This window comes from Lissotriton helveticus (assembly GCF_964261635.1).
Source record: "Lissotriton helveticus chromosome 1_1 unlocalized genomic scaffold, aLisHel1.1 SUPER_1_unloc_9, whole genome shotgun sequence".
In the NCBI taxonomy this organism is placed as follows: Eukaryota; Metazoa; Chordata; class Amphibia; order Caudata; family Salamandridae; genus Lissotriton; species Lissotriton helveticus.
The window spans coordinates 2,654,980-2,675,583 of record NW_027611736.1 but is presented as its reverse complement, the minus strand read 5'-3'; the positions used below and the strand labels follow the sequence as shown (position 1 = coordinate 2,675,583).

The window sequence follows — 20,604 nt, the reverse complement described above, 5'->3', positions numbered from 1 at the left end:
GCGGACCTTGGTGTGGACCCCCCACTACTAACGTTTTTAAGAGAACTTTATACAAATGCAGAAGGTCGAGTCCGATTTGGCACCAGTGGAGAATTATCGCGCTCTTTTCAGATAACGAGAGGAGTAAGGCAGGGCTGTGTACTGGCTCCCTTCCTGTTCAACCTTTACACAAATGGGCTCGAACAGGTGATGTTGGGAGGGAGCCAGGACCTACCACAGATAAACCATCGCCCGATTCCTACCCTCTTATATGCTGACGATTCAGTCATTATAGCACGGACTTTGAATGAACTCCAGCTTCAGCTTGATAAGTATGTATCTTTCATGGACTCTCTTGGCCTTAAAGTTAACACCAAAAAGACGTTTACAATGAATATTGGCCCCAGGACGAAAGTTTCAAAACCCATTTCCATCAGCAACCATAGACTGGACAAAACTTCGGTGTACCCATACCTGGGTATTCTAGTAGATGACAAGATGAATTGGAATAAGGCAGTGGAGGCGAGGAATCTCCATTTTCGCCGAGCCACCTCAGCTCTAAAATCTTTTTCGAGGAAACTCGGCAAACCTGCCCCGTCTGACCTGCTATCCATATATTACGCTAAATGCCACAGTGTGGCTACCTATGGAGCGGAAATCTGGGGTTACGGCCGCATCGACCAGCTCCAGATCACCGAAAATGTGTTTATTAAGTACATTTTGGGTCTTCCCCAAAGCTCCCCGATATTGGCATCACACAGGGAGCTTGGGATCGAGTACATCATCGATACCATCCGATGTCAGCCCATCCTACTGTGGCACCGAGTTTGGTGTAACCCTGAAAGTCATTTAACCCGCTCCCTTATCCTTGATTGTCTGAAACTAACAAATTGGCGAAAAATCCCGTGGCTAAAATTCATATATAATTTCTTTAAAGATCTGGACCGTGAACAATACTTCCTTGATCCCCCTTCAGTCGAAGACATCTCAAGAAAACAATTAAAGCAGATGGCGTTAGCCCATCTGAGAGATCTTCGAAACCAGGCCGAGATCATTAAACCAAAAAACGAGAAAATCTGTTTATTACAGACAGGAAAAGCAATCCAGCCTTATCTGACATTCTTTTTATCAAATTATGAAAAGTTTTTAATCACCAGGCTGCGTTTTGATGTTTTTTTCCGTTTGGTTACATTCCCGGAAATACAGAACTGGTCCTCTAACATGATGAAATGCCCCTGTGATGGAGCCTCTATACAGTCCACGATTCACGTTGTCCTTTTTTGTAAGTACTATAATCTCGCAAGGAAAAGATGGATCATTCCGATCCTCCGGGTCAGTGGACTTAGACAATCTTATCCAGCTCTCTTCTACTTACAATCTCCAAAATCCCCACACGAAGCCAAATTCATAGTGTCTTTTCTTAAAGCAACTATAAGAGTTCGTCGAAATATTGTTAGCTAAATGAACATGTCTTGTCAAAGAATCGTAAAAATGATTTTATAACCCCAAAACATCTTTTTTTTGTATAGATCTCATATTTACTTAATTTCATTCTATTTTAAAATTGTTATTTGTGTGTAAAATTTTTCTCAAATGTACTTTTTATGATTATACAAATTTTTATAATCGAATAAAAGTTGTTGAAACTGAAACTTTATCGACAAAATCTCTGCTATTAAAGCTAACATTCCCGCAGTCTCTCAAACTCTGGTTATCCCCCCCAACTCCCCCCCGCCTTTCACGTTAGACCTCTTCCCCCCCATCACTGCTGCACAATTCTCTGCTCTGCTGGTCAAGGTCAAATCAGGATCGCTGACTGTGCGCCGGCCCGGATCCTTCAAATCCTTTTTTCTCACTCTCCCGGACCCCCTCTTACACTCCTCAACTCATCCCTGGCTCTTGGATCTGTTCCCTCTTCTTTCAAATCCGCTATTGTTCTCCCCATAATAAAAAAACCTGGCCTGGACCCTTCCTCACCTTCTAACTTCAGGCCCATTTCCCTCCTTCCCTATTTGGGGAAGATTGTGGAAAGCCATGTCACCTCCTGCCTGTCCTCACATATTGAGAAGCATGGCCTCTTGGCCTCCCACCAGGCGGGCTTCCGCCCGGGTCATTCGACCGAGACTGTCGTCACTGCTGTCTTGGACGAGCTCAAGGGAGGGGTCGATTCCAACCGCCCCCAGGCGCTGGTGCTCCTCGACTTGTCGGCTGCGTTTGACACGGTTGACCATGCCATCCTTCTCGACCGTGTCAGCGCAGCCGGCATCAGGGGGGTAGCACTTTCCTGGTTGAAGTCCTTCCTCCAGGGTAGGTCCCAGGCAGTCCAGTTTGCTGGCTTTTCCGCCCCTCCCTGCCCTCTTGTGTGTGGGGTTCCCCAAGGTTCCTCCCTTTCTCCTCTTCTCTTCAATCTTTATATCTACCCTCTCATTTTTTCCCTCCGCGAGCTGGGGGTCTCCGTGTACAATTACGCTGATGACCTCCAGCTCATCTTTGATCTCTCCACTCCTGATTCCTCTTCCTTTTTCAGTTCCACCTTAGCCTTGATCTCGGACTGGATGATCACGAACCATCTTAAATTAAACCCCGACAAGACGGAGCTTGTCCTCACTGGTGGTCCCTCTAATCCCTGGTCCCCTTCTCATTGGCCCCTTTCTTTTGGCACTCCCCCTATTCCAGTTCCCTCTGTTCGCACTTTAGGCATTAAGGTCAGCAGTGACCTCTCCATGCACTCCCAAGTTAGCGCTGTTATTTCATCTTGTTTTTTATCCCTCCGCCTTATCCGAACAATTTCCCTTTTCTTTTCCACTGATGCCCTCAAATCCATCATTTCAGCCCTTATCACCTCTCGTCTCGATTACGGGAACGCCCTTTATTCCGGCATCCCCGCTTTTGAAATGCGCCGGCTCCAGGCCATCCAAAATCAGGCCGCCCGGCTCATTTTTCACCTCCCCAAATTCTCCCATATCACGCCCGTTCTCAAGTCCCTTCACTGGCTTCCTGTACGCTTTCGTTCTTTTTTCAAATTAGCCTGCCTAGCCTTTTTAGCCTTCACCCACTCCGCCCCTCTGTTCATTGTTTCTTTGATCACCCCCTATACTCCCCCTCGCACTCTTCGCTCGTCCTCTCAACTTCTTCTTCAAGTTCCCCGCTACCGTAAAGCCCGTATTGGTGGCACCCGTTTCTCGGTTTTGGCCCCTCAGTACTGGAATAGTCTTCCATTTTCTATCCGATCAACTCCTACTTATCCGGCTTTCCGAAAGGCATTAAAAACTTTTCTTTTTCTCTAGGCCTTTCCCGGCTAGTCTCTCCGTTTGCAGTGCTGAATCCGTTCCCCCCCCCCTCCCTTCCCTCTTCCCTTCCCAGCCCCCCCTTCCTCTCCCAGCGCCAGGAAGCCGCTTGGCCACAGTGCGCTTAATTAAGTTTCTTTTTCATTTCATTTTCATTTCATTTCATTCATTTCATTTCATTTCAAAACTCCATGAGTTCTTGGACAAATCAATATTCAAGCAAGGGGAGGTCCCTGACTGCTTAGGCTGATTTTCCAAGAAATCATTGTGGCTTTTGGAACAGGTGGAAGTAGCCATGCCTGTATTTGGACTGCATGGGCTATGTCTAAATATGGGTATGATTCACATGCCTATATTAGGGCAATGTGAATTGTACCTATATAAGGGCATGAATCGGGAAAATTGTACTTGGGTCCTAAAATGCCATACATCACCAGTAGGTCCACCATTTGGAATTGTCCTCTGAATTATTGAGCAAAAAGGCTATGTAAATAATCAAAAGGTTTCAGAGGCACTGATTGTTTTGAAACGTGAAAAAATCTATTTAGAACAAGAGCTGTACAGATAATTTGTAGATTGTATAAATATTTTTGTATTTTATTGTATCACATTTGTGTGTCTTTGTGTGTCTAGTGTTGGTGTGTCTTCAGTGTATGTCCAAGATTTTCTCTTGATTTGTATTGTTTAAATTTATAAACAATGATTAATTAACAAAAATATAACTAATAAGTAAAAAAGAGTACTTGAAAAAGAAAATTCTATTTTTTTCATCCAGAGTGTTTAGGTCATCTGGCGTGTGGGATAATTGCTTGAGTTTGAATGGTATCAGTATTGGCATTTTTTTGGGTTGCTATTGGTATATTGGTCCGGCCTTACTGAATAAGAGCCAAACCCTTTCTTGTTTTTCAGGTTTAGTTTCCGGGCATATTCGCAGAAAGAAGGAACCCCATATCCGGAGGCTCCAAAACGGCTTAAAAGAAAGCTCGAGCCAGTGACATGCCCTAGCTTTAATCATGTCCGCATAGCTTTTGCCACTACCCTAATTAAGTTTGCATAGCTCTTGCTGGCGCATTATCATCTCGTGACATTATAAAACATAAGTGGATATTTTGTAACTCTTATTATTCTTCTGCCTATATTTTACCCGGTCATAGTAAAAGGCACAAGTGAAGTACAATCGTGCATTCTTTCTCCTCCGCAAATTACACGCCTGTGTAACTAAACCCGCAAGTTTAAGCCTCCATTTTGTAGGCATTTCAAAGGCTTAATTTCGAAGTATATTATATAAGCTGTACTGTAATTTCATTTTCGCCTTACAGTTACTTCATTTATATTGCAGTAATCCATGAAATCACAAAACAGAATTGTACTGAACCCTTTCATCTACACCCCATTGCATTAAAGTAAGTGCTGTGCTACATTAATCCCTAATACTAGTATTGACTAGCTATTTATTATCAATCTTCAGTAGCTCTCATTGCTATTACAATTTTCGCTAAATACAAACATGCTTTAAGTTTCAACTAATCAGGACAATCCTGTGTATCTTTATTCTTTAGCTTTGAAAATATAGAAGTGACATCCGGTCACTATCAGACATCACCGTGCTATCTTGTTTTTCTGGCGTCGCCTGATTCCTCTCTCTATTGCCCATTAGGCATACAGGTATAAATAGAAAATAGTTTTTCGGATTTGTAATTAAGGAAACATTCTCTATCACATTTGTCCATTTACATATGTTTACTATTTTTTAGTATACCATTATTGAAACACCATGAGGACTTACATATTTCATGCGCTTACAATGTACGGACAGCGTCTTTTTGCCCTTGGCATCTGAGGTGAATATTAGTTAGATACCTAGAACCGCTGTCAATCAAAAACGTTATTAAATGTGAGCAACTATCAATATGCGTCTTCTACCTTCATCGTTTAGATTATAGATCAAGTATCGCATTGTCTTCATTTACAGTTCAACACGACGGGTCTCCAAACCCCGTCGATAGAAGGTATACTATTTCTGACACCATGAGTTAAGCATGTTACTGTGACACAAATAGGGGTCACCATTGTATATTTACACACATTTTCTGGGTGCCTTTTCCATTCTTCCTTTTTTCACCTTTTTTTTATCATTCACATTGGGTTCCCTTCACTATCTTTATATATTGCCTTTACACATCTAATTTTATTCCATTAACCTTACTATTCACTACTGCAGCAATTATCTTGAGTCATCTCTTTCCATTTTCTCTTTTACTCTCATTCTTCTCCCTTATTTCAATCAATGCAAATGTCTTCCTGGTAAACGTATTGTTCATTGTATTCGAGAAAGAACCTTCCTCATTCATAAAGACAATGTTTACTTCACAGATTCATCAATTGTTTCTACTGTGGCCCTCTTCCTGGCGAAGGCACCCCTGTTGTGCCGACACAGACGTAGAATTCCACAAGTCACTTGAATTTGTGCCACTCAGTCTCCAATTGATATTCTTTTTTATATATTGTGTCAATCTATCAGTGTTGAGCAATATGTCATCATACCACCAATGTTTTTAGTTTGTCTTCAGTATGTCTGTGAGTTTGTATGATGGACATGAAAGTGAACGAATAATTATTACATTTTTTCTAATTGTATAACACTTAATAAAGGTTTATTTTGTATTTTTGATAAATAATTGGTTCCCTTTGGTTCTTTCTGACCTTGGTCTATTGATTAGCATTTAATTATTGTTTATTGAATGGTTGCCTTAAATCTGTACATTGATTGGTTTTTCCCTACCTTAAGGAACCTTATCTTAATTGTAGGGGGTCTCTTCTTTTGCGCTTGTCATCAGTCCTTAGCATTTGAAGGCTTGTGAGTCAGCGGTCCTTCACATAGTAGAACATATCTGAAAAAAGAAAACCCAAATCATTTCAGTGATCCTTTTTGTACCATTTCTACTTCCCCATTAGATGCTACTTACCTTGCTTGGAATCCTGAAAGTATATATCAGCTGACAGTTCCAATATCAGGCATACCAATCTGCAGGAGAACAATACCAGATATTTTAGCCAGCACTCACACATGGATGACAGTTAATTAGCTGATGGACCTAAAAACATCAAGAAGTAATCAATACAGTTTTCTGCCATTAAAAGAGCTATGAGCGAATTAAAGTTACATCGTCATGTCTGCAGCAACAATGCAAGACAGACAGGCGGAAAGGTCATAAGATTGCGGAAAAGGTGTGTACCTAATTTATCTGAAAGAACTCATTCATAGAGGTTATCCAAGGAGATGTGGCCACCATACACTCCAATAGGGAGCCAACACTTCCGACACTAAAATAGAAGATCCCCTGAACTCCAAAATTAAGAGTTATTCCCTGTACAATAGTCCAGTTTAATCAGCAGTGCTTTATTTCCTATCTCTACATGCATCCAGCAGTATTGATAACCTTTGCAGCCAACATATGTTTCGTCAATAGAGTATATCCACCATAGACTTCATCAGGCTACAAATAAACAGAAAACCATACATAAACTACATTGTCTCATGCTTATGTAGTAATCAACCAGGGTATCCCTGCTGCACGATCTTTTGTGTTACACCGCATTCCAAAGGGCTATTTCTTGAGATTAAAATATAGTTAAGAACCGTGAAACCACAAACAAGACAATGCATCCAAAGGAAAGATATGGAGTAGTGCATCTTCGATACCAAAGAGAAGAAACCTAGTGACACCTCAAAAGAACACCAATGTTAGGAGGACAGTTGTCCAGAAACAGACTGCAAAAAAGAATACCAGGTGAATATTTAATTCAAACAGGAAATCCACATAACCACTCATATTACCCATAACAGTGATAAAACTTACCGCATTAAGGGCTAAGGCTATCTGCTTCCCTCTTAAAGAGCGCAAGGGAAATGTTAGTGGATTAGGGAGACCCAGCAAAGTATAGGCAGGGAGGCGCGGGATATCTGTCTCGAAGGCTTCATTTATGTCCTGGAGTATCAGGTCCCAGTATCTTACCAATATGAGGCTATGCCAAAGTAGATGTACTAATGAGCCTGTCTGCCAGCAGCCACGCCAGCAGTAAGCCAGGGTCGGTCTTTGTTCGAGTGCTTCTGTCGGGCCGCAGTTAAGTAACAGTATGAGGCAACTTTATAAGCTGCTTCCGTACCCGGGATGTTGTGTGCAGTGTGATGTGTTCTAAAAAATATGTCCTGCCACTCCTTCTCTGTGAGGGATCTGCCTATTTCCTCCTCCCACCTTAACTGTCCATTAAGAGTTCGTTGGTGTGGTGTCTACTGAGAGGAAAGAATACAGTTCTGATATAAGGCGCTTGCCGTTGCTTTTAATAATAAGCCATTTTTCATACTGGGTTAATGGACGAGAAGCTCCTGGTCTCATCTCCGGGTAGGTTACCCAGTGACGAATATACCTTTAAATCCTGCAATCTTTTTCCCCGCAGGGAATCACAACGCGGTCGTTACAACGAGCGAGTTGTGATTCCGCATACCATTACTCCGCAAGTCAAAATAACAACTTGCAGAGGAGGGGCGCTGGAAGTTGGAATAGTATAATTTACAAATCCAACTCCAGTCTGTGCGGACACTAGGGAAGGTGTTGGATTTTAAATCTAACACCTCCCCCCCACGCCCGCAGGGCGTTGTTCCGACTTGCTGAGTAACGGTATGCGGAATCACAACGCGGTCGTTGTAATGACCGTGTTGTGATTCCCTGCGTGGTAAAAAAATTGTTGTAAACACTGTTCACCCCCAGTGACACCCTTGATTATAGGCCTACTGGTCAGAGGCGTGGATTTCGTAGTCTTTCTGAAGCTGATCAAAGGGAATGACCCTGTCTTGATTAAATAGGGAACCCACCCTTTTACATCCCTTCTCACGCCACCGCTGGAATGTTTCTGATTTGCACACAGGGGGGAAGCCAGGGTTGTCCACCAATGGAGTTAGCGGGGAGGGGAATGAAGTAAAGCCATGGCGGATTGCAGTTGCGTTCTATACTTTTAGGGTAGTTGCCATCACCGGGGAGGGGTAAAGCCCCCATGCGCTATGCCTACGCGAGAGCCAAATCTCTCGCCAAGTTTTCACTACTGCAATTATTTGGTCCCTACACGATCAATGTTTCTCTGAAACATTGATTGTGTAGCGTAGTTCCGATGCTTAAAAATACCCGGACACCACTGAGGCCCCCCCTCCTAACTTGGGTTTTGCGATCTGCGCAAAGTTGAGTCACGGTTGTTTCCCACCCCAGATGAAGTGGTTGATGGTCCACTGTAGGTTCCGCAATGTAACCACATGTGGGGAAAGGGGGATAGTTTGAAAGATGTACAATATGCGCGCATTATCGTCATTTTAACTGCTGCAACATGACCCGCCCAAGAGAGACCCGATCATGATCATGTGGAGAGGGTTTTAGTAGTCTGTTCTAGAAGTGGCCCGTAGTTAGTTGTTAGTGTCTTATTAGGGATTCATGCTAAGGAAATACCCTGGTATGGTATGTGATTGCTGGTCCAAGTGAATGGGAAATGCCTGGACAGGACCTCTACCATGTCAGGGGTAGTAGACAGATTCAGTATTTGTAACTTGGGAAGGGTCACCTTGAAGCCCGTCACCTCACTGAACCACGAGAATTCGCCCACTATGGTCATGAGCAAGGTCTTGGGATTTGTCAAGGACTGGACCACGTCGTCAGCGTAGAGGCTTATAGTATGTATGTCAGCCTCCAGGCGGACCCTGGAGATCAACGGATTGGCTCTAACCCTCTGGGCCATTGGCTCCATATACAGGGCAAAGAGCAGAGGGGAAAGAGGTCACCCCTGTCGTGTGACTCTGTGTATGGGGAAAAGCCCAAGGAAAATCCGTTGACCTGGACGGATGCCCTAGGTGAGTTATAGATGCATCTCGCCATCCGAGAAATCTTTCTCCGAAACCGAAGCGGTGGAGCGTCTCAAATAGGAAAGGCCAGCGAACCCTGTCAAAGGTCTTTTCTGCGTCGACAGATAGCAGGAAGGCCTCCTTTGGGAGCAGTCGATAAGGTCGCTGAGATGTATAAGGTGTTTTATATTGTCCCCGCATTGTCTCATCAGTACAAATCGGGCGTGGTCTGGGTCAATGAGACCAGCCATGTATGGATGAATGAGGGCAGCCAGAATGCCCGTGAATATATTTGGCGTCGACGTTGAGCAATGAGATTGGCCGATAGGAGGCACATTCAACGGAATCTTCAGATGGTTTTGTGATTACTGAGATGGAGGCCTCCGAGAGGGAATCAGGGAGTGCTCCGGTATCAATAAATGAGTTAAAAGCTGTGTCAGAACAGGGGCTAGTGTCTGACAGAATTGTTATAGAACAGGGGGGTAAAGCCATCCAGGCTCGGGGACTTAGAGGTTTAGAGACTGGCTATTGCTGTCACTACCTTGTAAACCTGGAAAGGACGATCAATGTGAGACGCAGTATCAGTAGGCAGCGCATCCAGCTGGGCACTAAGTTTGGTGTAAAAGACTCGGAAAGTTTCTGCAATTTTGCATATACTAGAGTCCCGGACGGGTCTTCGATTGCCGGTATCGTTCCGGTAACCTCTCTTTGGCGTAGCTTATGTGCTAGCATGCCGCCAGAAGGATTTCCATTAAGGAAGAATTTGTGCCGTAGATGCACTAAGGCATATTCCGCTCTATCTAAGTCCAATCAGTGAAGAATGAAGCATTTCTTCTCCAATTCCCTCTAGAAGCGTGGGGCACCGGTGAGTTTGTGTATGGATTCTAGTTCTGCTACTGATGCCTCTATTTGCTTCCTCTGTTCCTTCCGTAGCTTGTTTTCGCTTGCTGATGTGGCTATTAATTCCCCTCGTATAACTAGTTTTAATGCTTCCCACAAGGACGACGGGCGAATCTAGTCTCGGTCATTGGTGGTGAGATAGTCTTTGATTGCCTTGCTAATAGCTTTAGTTATCTGGTCGGAGTGAAGCATGGCGTCACGAAGAAGCCATCGTGACGGGCATGGGTGAGAGGCACCTAGGTTCAGCGAGATCAGGGCATGATCAGAGAGGGAACGGGAATCAATTGTTGCTTCAGCTACGCATCCCTATAGTGCATCTGTGATGAGAAAATGATCAATAGGGGCATAGGATCTATGGGCCGCAGAGAAGTATGTGTAGTCTTTGGCGGAGGGGTGTGTCTGACTCCATATATCATTTAGGACGCTATTCATACGCCATTGATGTCCAGTCTGCGTGAGGGTCCCAGCTTGTGCAGCGTGATGCCCAGAGCGATCTAAGTCTATATTCATTACCAGGTTCAGGTCCCCACACTATCACCACCTCCTGGTCTGGCGTGGCTAAGACTTGTGTAAGGTAATCAAGAAGCGTTCCTGGTGTTCGTTTGGTGCATAAGTAGATGCCACTGTTAACCGTTTATGACCTTACTGGAGCCTAATCCATAATGCTCTGCCCTTGTGTTCAGCTATCACATCAGTGACCATTCCCTGGAAGCTCCCGGCAAGCAGTATGGTAACCCCATTTTTTTTAGTTGTGTCAGTGGTCTAGTATGGTCTGGGAAACCTGGGTGAGCGCATGCGGTGGGTATCCTTGACAAGTAAGTGGGTTTCTTGCAATAAGCATATGTCCTCCCCGGAGTGTTCTAGATAAGATAAAATCGCTTTGCACTTTACTGGACTATTGAGGCCTCGAACATTGAGGTTCACCAAACGTATATTATGCATTGCACGAGTTTAGGAAGCCCCTATGCAGCTTGTTCCCTTCGTCCTCGTCACGTCTTCGAGGTAGCGATGGTGCGCCATAGTTCGTAGAACTCTTGGAGCCCTTCTAGAGACTTGGCTGGTGCGGAGGAGAAGAAGTGAAAGAAGATAGAAAGAACCCATAACCAAAAAAAGGATATACTGCAGAAATCAACAGGAGACAAAAGTTTGTCAAGACCCACGAGTCGGTATGGGGAGACTACAGCCAAGGGAGGACTGTTCCAGAGGACCACCCTCCAAGAGATCCTGTGTGGGACCTCTGAGCGAGACATGGATGGTACAGTACTGGGAGCATCCTACTAACAGCCCCTCAAACCACCTCCTTCAATGCCTCGCAAGTCCCTCCGTCCCCCCGGGAGCAGGTTCGTCTTCAGCTCATGATGCAGTTGAAAGGGTGGATTCCGCCGATAGGACCTGTAGCACCACCTGTCTCTTTTTTACTAATGGTGGCCAAGTCGAGGCCGGGCCCGTAGTGGTTGCTCGTTACCCTCTGCAAATGCAGTTCGTATACGTTTAGGAGGGCCCGGCTGCTCCTCAGAATCATCCTGTGTGGTGATGTGCAGGAGGGCACAGGCTTCCCTGAATGATCTGATCTGATAGAGAGATAATTCATACTTGAAGATGATGCGGAAAGAGTGGCCCCATGCATAGGGTATATTAGCCTTCCATAGGTGTTCTGTTATGGGGCGGAACGCCCTACGTTTCTGCAAGGTGATCCTGGAGAGATCCTGGTAAAAGGTTAGGGAATGGCCTTTGAAGTGGAGCAGTAGGAGTCTCTGGCTTTCCTAAGAATGTCCTCTTTGATCTAAAAATCGCGAACGCAAACCAGTATATCGGCCGGGGGACCTTTCCCCAGGCGTTCAGCCCCCACTCTGTGAACCCGGTCTAGCTGTAGTGCAGAGGTTTCAGTAAGTCCGGAGACATGTCGTAGGAGGTCCGTGACAAACTTGCGTAGGTTGGAGCCCTCAGCGTTTGGATGGTACACCTCTAATTCTTATATTGTTCCTCCTGGATCTGTTCTCCAGGTCCTCGTTGTGATCCTGAAGGTCCAGCTGCTGCTCTTTTAGCCATAGCCCCCCTTTTTGAAGCCACGAGACCAGCTCCCCCCGGCCCGACTCCCTGTCTTCAAGCTTGGCGACTTTCTCGCCCACCTCGGCCACCTCGCGTGTCACCTCTCGGATTTCCGATGCTATTTCCGTGTTCATCATCTGCAGGTCTGCATGTAGTGAGAACAGTGATTCAAGGTATGCCTTAGTGACCGGACCCTCTCCGTCATCTGCGTCTAGCCGAGCCTCAGGCCCTGGCTTGTAGCCTTATCTTCCATCCCAGAACTGCCAGCCTTTCCGAACATGTCTTTAAGCGAGCGCTCTTTTTTGTTCCTGTTCCCTGCCATGGCGTCGAGGCTGGGGGCAACAGCTATCTTTGTGCCAATTTTTCGATGTGGCCCTGCAGAGCGAGAGATGGCCCAAAAGTTGGGCAGGCTGCTCGTCACACGCCACAGGAGCAGGCACGACCTTGATCCCTATTGTTCACCGGCAAACCTGCACGCTCCGGAGTTCTCCCACTCTGTGCTCCAGGGCCGTGGTGCAGTCCGCAAGCTCTGTTCTCCTCACCAGTCCAGGTTGTCCACACAGCCTCTGGGGGAGGGGGATCAAGCAGCTCTCCTGTCTACGCGGTCCACGCAGCTCTATCCCATGGAGGATCATCACTCTTTTGGTGGACGTCAGTGTACTATAAGCCACAGGTCCCGGTCCAGAGACCGCCGGTCCTCTTAGCCATTCATTATTTCACGCCCAGGGTTCTATGCTGCTTCCGCAAGGATCCGCTTGTACCACCTTCTCTCAGGAGCTGGTATTTACACCCAGGGCATCCTACTGGGGACCGGCGGGCTCGAATTATATGCTTATTTATGCGGCGGCACGGAGCCATCTAAAAGCACGTCCTAGCTGCCCGTCATCTTGGCCAGGCCCCCAATTCACTTTTATAGAGGCAAAACAGTGTTTGCAGTGTCTGGCAGTGCTACTTGTCTGAGGGTACAGTTTACATTGTCTGGGTAGTGTTACCCATGAGTGTAGTGTTTACAGGGTCTGGGCAGTGTTACTGTTGTCTCAGGGTGATATTTACAGTGTTTGGGCAGTGCTATCTGTTGTCTGGCGGGAGTTTTTACAGTGTCTGGGCAGTGTATGTATGTATTTGCATTTGTAAAGTGCTCTGTAACCCTACAGGCATCCTGGCGCTGAGACACAGTGGACTAAAGATAGAAACGCAACTGCAGAAACTGACCGGCCGGCTGGTTAAACTCTAGGGAAAAGCCAGGTCTTGATTTTCTTTCGAAACAGCAGCAGATCCTGTATTTGCCTCAATTCCGGGGGGAGGCTATTCCATAAGCGAGCTGCTGCTATGCCAAAAGCTCATCCCCCCATTGTAGATCTCTTACTCCTTGGAATGATTGCAAGATTAGCTGCTGAAGAGCGCAGACATACCATCCGAACCTAGCCTGAAGCGGTTTGGATCCAAGCCCGTGAAGCTCTCTAAAGGCAATGCTCAAGGACTTGAACAATATCCTTTGTCTCACTGGGAGCCAATGCAGGTCAGCCAAGGCTTGAGAAGTAGAAGACCTGCGCGTTCTCATAAGAACAAGTTTTGCTGCTGCCGTCTGGATACTCTGGAGCCGCGAGATCAAATAACACGGAGACTCCAGTAGCAAAGCATTACAATAATCCAGGCGGCTGAGAACAACACTCCTAACCACTAAGCCTCTGATCTGAGGCGGCAGTAGTGGTAGTACCTTATGTAGTCCTCTGATGAGCATGTAACAATGTCTAACTACTTTATTTACATGTGATTCCAGGTTAAGCTTCTCATTGAAGCTAACCCCCAGATTGCGAACCATGCTCACAGGAACCGGAGGTGTGTCTGTAGGAATGGGCCAGAAGTCAGAGGGCAAAACTGACGGCACTCTACCCGCCCCACAGTGCAAGATCTCCGTCTTGTCACTGTTGAATTGCAGAGCGTTGTTTCTCAACCAAAACGCCATTTCACGCATACACTTATGGAATGTTTCTTGGGAGTCTGCATGGTCACCATCCAAGGACACAATCAGTTGAGTGTTGTCAGCGTATTTAACTACACTTATATTATTGGCTTTAATAACATCCAGTAATGGCCACATATAAACATTGAATAAAATGGGGCTGATTGAGGACCCATGAGGGACCCCATGTTTACTGACACAAAAATCTGATTGAAAATGGGGCAAAGCGACAGCCTGCCGTCTACCGGTCAGATAAGACTGAAACCACCGCAGAGCCAAGCTTATCACCCCCACCTCTTCCAGTCTTGCCAGTAAGACAGCGTAGTTCACAGTATAGAATGCGGCGGACAGGTCCAACAAAATCAATGTCGCCGATTGCCCCCTGTCCACATGCATTCGAAGATTGTCCAGCACCGTGACCAACGCTGTCTCAGTCCAATGACCTGGCCGAAAGCCAAATTGATCTTCCCCCAGCTTGTTATTACCTTTCAAAAAGCCATAGAGAGCTCGGCTAACCATGCGCTCCATTATCTTTACAGGGAACGGTAAAAGGGAAATAGGTCTGTAATTCCCATGGCAGCCAGGGTTCAATTAGGGTTTTTTAAGCAGGAGGGTTACTATTGCCTCCTTCCAGCACGATGGGACAGTGCTATCTGTTGTCTGGCGGGAGTGTTAACAGTGTCTGGGCAGTGCTATCTGTTGTCTCGTGGGAGTGTTTACAGTGTCTGGGCAGTGCTATCGGTTGTCTGGCGGGAGTGTTTACAGTGTCTGGGCAGTGCTGTCTGTTGTCTGAGGAGAGGGTTTACAGTGTCTGTTCAGTGTTAACTCTGAGGGTAGTGTTTCCAATGTCTGGGCAGTGCTACCTGTTGTCTGCTTTTAGTGTTTACTGTGTCAGGCAGTGTTACTTGTCTTAGGGCACTGTATGAAGTGTTGCATGTTGTCTTAGGGGAGTGTTTACAGTGTCCAATCTGTTGTCTGTTTTAAGTGTTTACAGTGTTACCTGTTGTCGGATGGTAGTGTTTATGTTGCCTGGGCAGTTGTATCTCTTGTCTGAGGGTAGAGTTAACAGTGTCCAGGTAGTGTTACCTCTGAGGGTAGTGTTTGCAGTGTCCGGTCATTGTTACCTGTTGTCTGAGGGTAGAGTATGTAGTGTCTGTGCAGTGCTTCATGTTGTCTGAGGGTACAGTGTCTGGGTGGTGCTACCTGAGGTCTGAGGGTAGTGTGCACATTCTCTGAGCAGTTTTGCCTGTTGTCTGATGCTAGTGTTGACCCGATTTTCAGTTGCAAGCTCCCACAGGTATCTGAATAATTTAAAGGAAGGGCGGTGCTATTCTCCAGCCAAAATGCAAGTCTTCTGATATTAGGAGTGGGTGCAGGTACTCGTCTGTCATCGGAGTGGAGGGATGGTTCATGAAGTTGCCAGCTGTAGGCAGGAGAGGATTCTGAGGCCAACATTGGGGCACAGTGTGATTCTGATCTTCACAATGTACCAGATTTAGTTTTTTTTTTGCGTGAAGTGGGTCATGGAAAGGGTTTCTCCGAGTATTGCTGCTACCCCAAAACTATGGTGTTGTTGGTGTGTTTCAGGGTGTATGTTCGGAGTATGTCTGAAGCATGAGATGCTGCAGCTCACGGCACAGGAGTCTAAAAGGCAAGTCTCTGGGATAAGGTGTGTGTGTAGTTTGGGGTTTGTGATAAGGGTGTGCATATCTGGTGCATGCCTCACAGCAGATCTTACAATAAAAACATTTCAAGAATTGTTTTTTTTATGCTTTCTGTCTGCAGATTACACTTAGTGCTGGACGTTTGTAGGATGCTGCTGGCCTTTAGGATCTCATTCAGTTTAGGGTCCCTGGTCACTGTTTGTCATTTATGCTTTTCCAGCCGGGTCTGGTGGGTTATTGGACAAATGCACCCACTGTAGGGGCTTGTATTTGACCTTATAGTCACAGATTCAAATCCTGGCAAGTCCACTCAGTCTTTCATCCTTCTGAAGTCGATAAAATGTGTACCAGTGACTTGGGTAACGATATACATCTGTTATTCAGCACAATGATGCCCTTCTGGGTGACCGTGTGTTAGCAATGGGGTCTCTAGTTGGCAATGGTTTTCACCTTTGTCCAAGTAGGAACCCTTCAGGATAAGGGGGGTACACTACTGAAATAACCCCAGCTCACTCCCTTGGTAGCTTGGCACGAGCAGTCAGGTTTATATCAGAGGCTGGGAGTAAAGCGTTTAGACATAACCAACAGTAACAAAGTGAAAACACCACAAAAGGACACCACACCACTTTTGAAAAATATCCAATACTTTATATATTCAAAACAAAAACAAAACAATACAAATCCAACATACAGTTCTTCAAAATATGCACTTTTCAAGAATAAACTTAAAATGCAGTTCCTTGAAGTCTGTATCTCCGTCTGGTGCTACAGCGGTGCTGAGAACAGGATCCAACAGTTCCGTCCGACTGCATCAGTCATGGTGTCGGCAGACTCGTAAACAGTACCTTTCAGTTGAAGACGATCACGTTGGTGCGGGCCGGTCATTGCAACCATTTGTGATTGCGATGTGAAGCATAGCAGTGCAGCGTGCGGTGCCCTCAAGACTCGTACAGGCAGCAGCTCGGTGACGGTGGTCGTCGGTAACCCCAGAGTTACAGTGCGAGATGCGGCTTTGCCCTCTGCGGTGCCCTCAGGACACAGAGTCGGCTACTTTCCCCCTCTGTGGCAACTGAAACTGCGGTTCCAGAGGGAAGTGAAGTCTTTGCTGTCCTGGAGACTCCATGAACAGGAGGCAAGTTCGGTTTCAAGCTCTTGGAGATACTCAGCACAAGTTTAAGAAAGTTCAGTCCAGTCCTTTTACTGCCCAAGGCAGAAGCAGCAACTGCAGGCCAACCCAACAAAGCAACAACACTGCAAAGGGGCAGTACTACTCCAGAGTTCTTCCAGCTCTTCTTCTTTGCAGGTTCCTTGATTCCAGCGAATTCTAAAGTTCTGGGGTGTGGGCCCCAATATTTATACTCAGTTCCTCTTTGTTCCCTTGGCAGAGAGTGTCTGGGCCCAGCCCATACCAGTTCTGTTCTCCTTGGCCCGGCTTCCTGACAGGAGGTGGAGACAGCATTGTCCAAGGCAGACCAGGCCCGTTCAGGTGCAGGGAAATCTCCTTACACTACACTAAATGCAGCCCAGGTCTATTCAGCCAAGCCCTGACTCATCCATCGAAGGCAGGACACACTTTGACCCCCCCAGTGGCTGTCTGAAGAGAATGCACACCCCCAGCCCTTGTCACTCCAAAGCCAGACAGTCAAACCACAAACTCAGCAGAGGCACACAGGATGGCTAAGCAAGAAAATACCTACTTTCTAATAGTGATATTAGAGCATAAAACTCATCTTTACAAAAAGATGCATTTTTATATTCTGAGTGCAGTCATACAAACTCCCTTTCTCGATTTTGTCCCAATGGGAAGATATACTCTGTAATGATCATGTCCACAAGTGATCATGTAGTTTAAAGATGGTTTATTTCAGGATAGTTACAAGATGATAAGTAGATAGGAACAAGACCACAGTGAGACCCAGGGAGACCCCACCAGGAGCAGCCAGCATGCTGCTCAGCCCAGACAACTGTGTCTATTTAACTCCCAACATTCTGTGAAGTGACATCACATGAGGATTCCACAGAGAGGGAAGGTATAACATGGGAGTCAAGATACAACATATCCCCCTTTGTCCTTAATAAAAAAAACAACAGAGAAAGAACAAAAGAGAAGAAATGAGAAAGAGGAGAAATCGAGCAAACAGAACTGTAAAACACCAAAAGAAGAGCAACAAGAATGAAGTCGAGAGAAAACCCATAAAAGAAAAGCAGCGGGAGATAACAAGAAATACAAAAGAAAGGAACCCAAACATATAAACCATCCTCCCTTTTTTCACACCAGAGAAGAAGAAAAGAATCAGCAACTTAAGAGAAAAGGAGGAAAGAAAGTACAACACACAACTCCAAAGCACACCCACTGGCCAGAGCAGGAATGAATGGAGCTGGAAAATAGAAAATTAACAGAACACAGGACTACAGGCTGCGACGAACGGAGATAGAGAAAACACATCAGAAAGGGACAGAAAAGCTCAGAGTCCACAAGAGACACGAGAAAAAGACTTTAGTAAGAAAACGGAAAAGAAGAAACAAGCAAGAAAGATATGGAAAACTACAGGTTCCCCATCTAAACACCATTATCCTTAAGCAAAGACAAATATGAAATGCAAAGATAACAGTGCAAAAGTAGTAACGTAAAATACAATAAAAACAGAACAAATTTAGCAAAAAAAGCGTAAAAATCTGTCAGTAAAGTGAATCAGAAGCTAAATATGTGAGCAAACAGACACAGTGGACTGTGGAAATGCAAATGTGATAAACACCACATAGGAGTAGATACTCATGACGTATTAGGGTGGGAACCCGTGTAAATGCAAAAGGACTATAACCTTTGCATAACTCCCTTTAAAAAAAAGTGAAGCTGACAGCGTCTGGGTAGGAACCCAAAACGTAATGCACAGGGACTAACACCCTTGCACAGCTCCCAGGAGGAAGGGAGAACAAAATTGTGCACCCCCTACATAGGGTAAACAAACAAAAAAGACAGGTGTCCGTGTATAGACAACTGGTGTGGAGCTACCACACGATGCACAACTGTAAAGTGAAGGTTTGGGTAGGAACCCTAACACATGGGTGGGAACCCATGACGAAAATATGGGTAGGAACCCAAAAGTGTGGGTAAGGACCCAAAACAATGGATAGGAACCCATTAAGTTATCTCTTAGGAAAGAGATGCAAAAGGAACGCAGAAGGGACTGAGACCCTTGCGTAGATCCTCTGTAAGAGGTCAAACAAACAATACATGTGCGAACATGTGAAACTGTGCGGTGAGCAAGTGGAAGTAAAACCATTAGTTGGCAAAAAGGTGTAATAACGAATTGACTAGAAACTCCTGTGTGACACTTCCAGATGAGATATAAAACATTGTGGACCGAAGGTACACTAAAAGTCAAAGTGTATGCACATGAGAGCGGGAGAAACATGAATCACAGTAAAGTGTAACAGAATAAACACTTCAAAATTTGAATATTGGAACCATCAGTGAAACATTAAACGCGGAGAAAAGAAATACAGAATTACCAAAATAGCGATTCCCAACTTGTCACTAGATGGCAGTGTAGTGATGAAAAAGAAAATTGAAAACAGTTTAAAAAAACACATTTTCTTCCAAAACATGTTTTCCACCAAAAAGGCTACAAATACGAAAGAACTGTCACTTGCGAATTCCACCTAGAAAAAACAAACAAAAAAAAAACGCTTTTAACGCTCACCGGTGATGTGAAGAGCTGGTCAAATGCATCCAATGCAGTGTTGCTCATGAGTCCAGTGTTGTTATGCCAAAACAAACTGCCCATATCCCCTTTACGAAACACAAGTATTACCAAAACAAACTTGTCGAAATGCAGATGGTTAAGAGAGGATGGCAGCAACCTACAAGAGACGTCGGCCGCATGAAAATACAGCATTCAACAAAATGTTATGTGAAGATGCGGCTTCACTAGCGAAGTGAAAATACACATGCAAGGTGAGGTTTCACTTGCGAGGAGTGGTGTCAAATCAACAAAGCACTTAGTACTTGTAAAAACAAGACATTACCACAACTAGAGATTGTGCGCATCATTGAAAACACGTCATGTCATAACCCCTTACAGTGGAAAGACGCGCTTCATACCTCATTGTCCCAAAACTGGACAAACTTTATTGATCCAGAGACGAACAGATAATAGGCAGACAGCATTAAAAAAACGGCGTCAGGCACAAGATGGTGGCACGCTCGTAGACGTGAATGCTGGGTGGCTTCAGACACGCTCTTGCTGTGAGGCATCCAACAGCAGCACTGGTGTCTGCCAAGCAGGGAAAACGTCATGAATGGCTCCACAGGTGGTACAAGCGAAGAGGTGAGGAGCGCGCGCTGACTTCAAAGTTTTGAAGAGCAGGGTGGCAGTTATTACCGGCTCCATGGTGCTAACTCTGTTTTCAAAGGAATCCAAATCGACATAGTAAGATTGGGTTGATCTATCCAAACTGTGTAGCTGAAACATTCAGGCAGACTAAATTACCACGACTTAAGAAGCCACACGAGTACAGGCTGTACCTCTGTAGACACAGCAGTAACCGGCAGAGACTTGAACAATGTAGACAACCTCTATGCAGAACTTCCAGGCATCCATGTGAGGTCGTAGTGAAACAGTCTCAACGCTAAGTCACTGACGCTCAGGTACACTGGTAGACATGTTCTCCACTCTGAGGGCAAAAGTGTGGAAACAGACACACACCTGAAGAGACACACTTCTTCACCAGACAGTGTGTGAGCGTGATGATGGCAGACTCACCACCAAGACGTATGTGTTGGCAGGCTTGAAGAAAGATAGGCTTACCCTCAGATGAAGGCACAGCACAGGATGAGCCAAGACTTGATGAGTTATGGGCTTACTCTCACTGAGG

General features: G+C 45.4%; 1 protein-coding gene across 1 annotated transcript in view; it reads right to left on the bottom strand.

Annotated features, from left to right (window-relative positions):
• LOC144806586 (uncharacterized) overlaps positions 1–19,934 on the bottom strand; it is a 41,201-nt gene extending 21,267 nt beyond the window's left edge. The window contains exons 1-3 of the mRNA XM_078672921.1: positions 19,832–19,934; positions 6,233–6,291; positions 6,049–6,157 (exon numbers count right to left, since the gene is read on the bottom strand). The gene's annotated coding sequence lies outside the window, so the exon portion shown is untranslated. The remainder of the gene's footprint in view (positions 1–6,048; positions 6,158–6,232; positions 6,292–19,831) is intronic.
• Between the last annotated feature and the right edge of the window lie 670 nt (positions 19,935–20,604).